Raw genomic sequence first — 5,904 nt, forward strand, 5'->3', positions numbered from 1 at the left:
GTGGCTTGTATTTTATCTTTAAAATATGTTTCTTTTATTACTTTACGTTCTTCTTTTTCACCAATACCTATATTTTCCATTAATCTATTCCTCAGTTTTCTTATACTTTTGATCGAAATGTTTTTCTTGATATCTATATTTTGAATGTTTTTATTTATTCTTCCTCACTTACTGTAATATTTCAGTTGATGACAAGCACATTGAGCCAGTTGACATCTATAAGTATTTGGGCCATAAGAACAGAATAGGTTGAGACAACCAAATAATCGAGCTAAATAGGCAGCTCAAGAAGAATAAACATAGCTTGGGCTGCCTTTGTAAAGATAATGGAAATTTTTAGGTCAAAGATTTCACTGTGTGTGAAAAGAACAGTATTTATTAACTGCATGCTGCCTGTAATGACCTATGGTACAGAAACCATAACACTCTGGTTTCTCTACGTGATAGTAATACCATTGTTACTATACACAATATATCAGAAGTAGCAGAAGTAATTGAAAGAATACTAGGTAACTAAAATGAAACTGGACATCTTATGTTGCAAGAGCAGTTGATGTTCAGTGGACAAAATGAATTTTTGGAATAGAGACCCCGAATACAAGCTACCCGAAACAGAGCTCAAGCTCTTTTTGTGATGTAACTCTTTTATTTTTCTTCTGGAGTCCACAACTTCCTGTTGCTTAGTTTATTTTCTGTTGTTTTAGTAATTACTTATATTTAAACATATTTTATGGAATACAGTTTTGTCAGTACTTACTCTCTACTTGGTACTTTTTTTGTCATCTGGTGCATGGTATATTATAGGTGCGATCAATTTTAATTATATTATGAACTACAGTGCATTTTGGTGTTTATATACAAAATAATATCTGACAACTTTTTGCGTTTCGCAGTTAGTTTCAATTAGTATTTTCTATGCAATTCAGAAAGTCTCCCAAATTGCAAGTAATTACACGTTGAACGCCAATTAGTAAATATTTTCTTTGTATGGCAAAAAATGGTAGTTTTTATATATTTATAATGAATAATGGTTTGTAGGTACAGATAATTAAAATATAAATATCAATTATGCACCGTTTAAAAATAAAAGGTTTTATATTTAAATTGGCTATAAAAATATTTATTCTAAATATGTGAAATATAGAAAATCAATGAAAAACTTTTAGGTAATATAATACAGTAATCATGAAAGAACAAAATGGAAATTTAGAGAAGTTATGCAACTATTTTTAAAGAAATCATTATGAAGCATAGTTATAAAGAAACAAGAAAAGACTTAAGTCTTCGTTCGACTTAACGAACAGTTACTGAGGGTTTTTACCTCAGAATTCTTTATAACTGAGTCGATTCATTTAAAATTTTGTGTGTTGGTAAATAGTTATTCAAGGAACAAAAGTTATATAGTGCCGATGTGCGCTTCCACCCTGGGGGTGTTTGCCACCCCTTTTCGAGGGTGGAAATTTTTTTACTCAAAATAACCACGTTATTCGATAGAAGGACAAATTTTAAATAAAAAATGTAGTAAACATTTTTTTCGCTAGATCAATACTTTTTGAGTTATTCGCTGTTGAAAAGTGTCATTTTTCGTTAAAAAAAAAACATGTTTTCCAAAGGTTTTTTTAAGAATAGCTCTGAAACTAAGAGTTTTATCAAAAAAAGTGTAACGACTAAAATTAAAGCTCATAAAAATACAAAAAGATTGGCTTTTTAATGAATATTTTCAGTTTAATATTAACTGAGTTATGGCTGTTCAAAGAAGGTTTGTTTTTGTTTTTGTCTTTCAATACGAGTATTTAACGTTAAATAACGGAAAACGGGTACATTTTTCGACAAAAACTCATATAATATTTTTAAAAGAGCTTGAAAAGACCTTTAAAATGAGTGGTGGTAAAAGTCCTTTGCACTAACTGTACGTGAGATACGATCAAAAAAACGATGGGTTTCTCAAATTTTTGTAAAAAAAACGCAATAAAACTAACGTCATGTTCACTAGGATTGAAATAAATTGTTTTCCTTATAGAATTCAATTTATTTTAGTATTTTTTGTATGATCCAAAAGTTTAGCCACTTTAGAATACCCAGTTTTTGAAAAAAGTATGATTACATTTTTTTTTGTAAATATTAAAAAAAAATCTTTTTTTATAATAACTTCAAAACTATAAAAGATATGTAAAAGATGACACAATACAAAAAATAGGTTTTTTTTCAACAAAAATTTTAATTTTTTAATTTTTTTTGTAGTTTAAAAAATAACGGAGATATAGTTGAAGTTTGCTTTATAGCGCATGAACCACTGGTCTCCGACCCTTTGACCCTTCACCCTTTAAACATGAAGACCTTTAGAATGTTTTAACATTCCTATACTTATAGCCCGTTAAATTACCTGTAAAATCGTTTTTTATGCATATTGTAGCATTAAAATTAACCGAGTTATTGTAAAAAAACCAATAGCACTTTTTAGAATAAATTTTGGAGCATGGAAAAATTTTATAATTTGGAGCATTGGATTTATTTTTAGTTTTTTGGAAAATAAAAAAATTGTAATATATTATAAACTAAATTTTTTCTATTTATGTCCATATCTAAGTTAAGGATTTAAGGATTTTATTTTCATCAAAAGGGGTGCTTGTAAGGGTCGAAAAAAGTATACTCATTTTATAAGTAAAAAATTAATTTTTGTCTACAAACAATGCACTCTAAAAATGTTTCAAATCGCTAAAAATATTTTTTAATTCAATTTTGACAAAGGGGGTGGTAGTGAGGGTTTAAGTGTTGAAATTATAATAAAATGTTATTTTATAACCAAGAAATTAATTTTTGTTTAATAAAATGCACTCAAGAAATGTTTCAGACTAATAAAAAGATATTGAATAAATTTTTTAAAAAAGGGGTTGGTTGTGAGGGTTGAAATGTTGAAATTATAATAAAAAGTTATTTTATATGCAAAACATTAATTTTCGTTAAATAAAATGCACTCAAGAAATGTTTCAAACCGATAAAAATATTTTTTATTTCATTTTTAATTCATTTTGTCATAAGGGTGGTTGTAAGGGTTAAAAATTTTCAATAAATAAATAAAATATTATTGTATAGCTAGGGTATTAATTTTTATTTGTATTTAAATACATAATTGAAATGTCTCAAGCTGCTACGACTTTTTAAAGGTTTTTTAAAGGGTTTTAAGGGTTAAAAATTGTGAATAATTAATTTTCATATTAGAAAACACATTACAATATTTACCTTATGCGAATAAACAAGATTTAACTGCATAAAATAATTAAGTCCGTGTTTTTCCCAGTTTCTTCAATAAGGGGTAGTTTTCACCCCTTAAAAACAAAAAGCGCACCTAGAGCGTATATAACTTTTGAAGTGGAGGGTAAGATAAGCTTAATTTGAAATTTTCAAAGAAATCGATGCAGTTATAACAAATTCGGAGGTATTACCATATCTTAAGCCTCAGTAACTAGACTAACTGGTTGGTTATTAGACGTAAATAAAACAACGAAATTTATTGTCTTTTACAATGTATTTTAATTATATCAAAAACTAAATAAAGAATACTTTTTTAGAACTACAGTTAAAAGTAATACATTTTTCTGAAAAAATAAAGGCAATTAAATAGCATAAACGTAACAAATATTTCTGAAAAATATAACTTAAGAACATTGAGGGCAAGTAAACTTTTCTTGGTCAATTTAGTCAATTCTACACAGGCCTCGTGAACATAACGAACACTATGCACAAGCGCATACCTTTTTTACCGCAGATGTTACAAAGGAAACAAAACCACGATTCTTCTTTCCTTGATTTCTTTGTGGTACTGCTCATTGCTTTGTTGACAACTTTGATTGGATTTTTAATTTTGGTATTGGTGACAACTCTTTGGTAACTTGATGGGTCCTAGTGTTTAAAGCTGGCTTCCTTTTCATGATGGGTAATTTAATTTACGGTGTAATCAGCAATCCTGTACCTTTAAAAGAACTGTTTAAGCATTTGGAGACAGAAATTCTTACTTGATTAGACCCCGGATTACATTTTGTTATTTCTTTTGTAACCATGTTACATTTATATCTTTTTATAGGTTGAGCTTCCCTAAAGACATAGTCAAGTGAGTCATCGTGAAGACTAAAATCTGATAATGATTCGCTACTTGAGACAGTAATTAAACGCTTCTTTCTTGTTGTACTGGCCTCGTTTTTATCTGCCAGTTCATCGACTTGCTAGAACTTCTAACGACATCTGGTAAATCTTGGGAGCTACTGTGGTTTACTTCGTCTTCTTCTCTGTGGGTAATCAAACTTACTGCAAAGACAGCTTCAAGTATAGTATCTGGTCTAAGCGGATACATGCCGGTGGCTGCAAAAGCGGAGATAATTTTTGATGATGTCATTGTTTTTAGCCAAACTGGAGTAAAAAAACTTCTACAAGGACCACCGACTAATAAGCCTAATGAGTCACTTTTTAAAACTTTTCCTGAGAATACTGCACACTAAATTTTTTAAGAAATCTGAAGAGGTCAGTGGATGGAGTCAGTTTGGTTTCAAAAATGGACTTGGCACGAGAGAACCGATCTTTAGTATGCAAACATTAATACAGAATTGTTTAGATCAAAGAAAGGATATTTTTGTCTGTTTCATCGATTATCATGAAAAAGCATTCGATAATGTAAAACACGAATTGATGATAAAATACCTACAAGAGTTGGGATTGAACGACAAGGATATAAGAATTATCGCTAATCTGTATTGGAACCAGACAGTAACAGTACGTTTTCAAAATTTCAACAAAACAGAAGATTTCTCCATTAAAAAAGGAGTGAGGCAAGGTTGTATACTGTCTCCAATGCTGTTCAATTTATACGTAGAAAAAGCCTTCGCAGAAGTAGTGGCAGACTCTAATAAGGGTATTAAAGTTAACGGCATATTTATTAATAACATCAGGGGTGCCGATGATACAGCCATAGTGGCAGATAACATCGAAGATCGTCAATGTCTTTTAAATGATCTAACTCTTGCAAGTGAAGCTCGGGGTTTGAAAATAAATATCAAGAAGACAAAAACAATGATTATAAGTAGAAATGATTACCCCAACGCAAAGATATATGTCTCTGGAAATGAAATCGAACCGGTCAGGCAATTTAAATACTTGGGTTGTTTGCTGAACAAGGGTTGGGACCCCGAGAATAAAATAAACAGCAGAGTTGAACAAGCCAGAAATGCTTTTTTGAGGCTTCGTAAGTTTCTGACTGATCGCAAATTGGACTTCAACCTCCGATACAAAATGTTTAAGTGTTACGTGTAGCCTGTTCTCTTGTACGGAATGGAAGCATGGACGTTGAAGGCCAGTTCCATTAACAAACTTGAAGTGTTTGAAATGTGGTGCCTACGTCGAATGCTTAGAATATCATGGACGGACAGGGTCAGAAATGAGGAAGTGCTCAGAAGAGCGGGCTTACAGGATAGGGACCTTTTTAGTTATGTAAAAAGTAAGAAGACTGCATCTTGCGACACATAGTACGAGGAGAAAGATATACTTTTCAGCAAATGATACTCGAAGGGAAGATAGAGGGTAGGAGAGGTCTGGGACGTAAAAAAATGACAATGGACAGGAATTCACAGCTACGAAATGCTTCGCAATGCTGCTAAAAACAGAATTATTTAATCCTGACTATTTAACATCTCACTTGACAAGACGATGTACGGTGGACGCCTACGCAGAAATGCACGGCACCTTAAGAAGAAGAAAAAGGAGTAAAAATTTCTCCAAACCTCATTTTGGTAATCGTCTTAATAGGGTTTGTTGTTAAAATCTATAGGACTTCTTGGTCCCAAAATATGTCAAAACTTTTATGCACTGATTTATCTATAGATTGCAACTCGTATGACATGCGCAAAAGACAAAATA

This window comes from Diabrotica undecimpunctata, chromosome 9, assembly GCF_040954645.1.
Source record: "Diabrotica undecimpunctata isolate CICGRU chromosome 9, icDiaUnde3, whole genome shotgun sequence".
Lineage (NCBI taxonomy): Eukaryota > Metazoa > Arthropoda > Insecta > Coleoptera > Chrysomelidae > Diabrotica > Diabrotica undecimpunctata.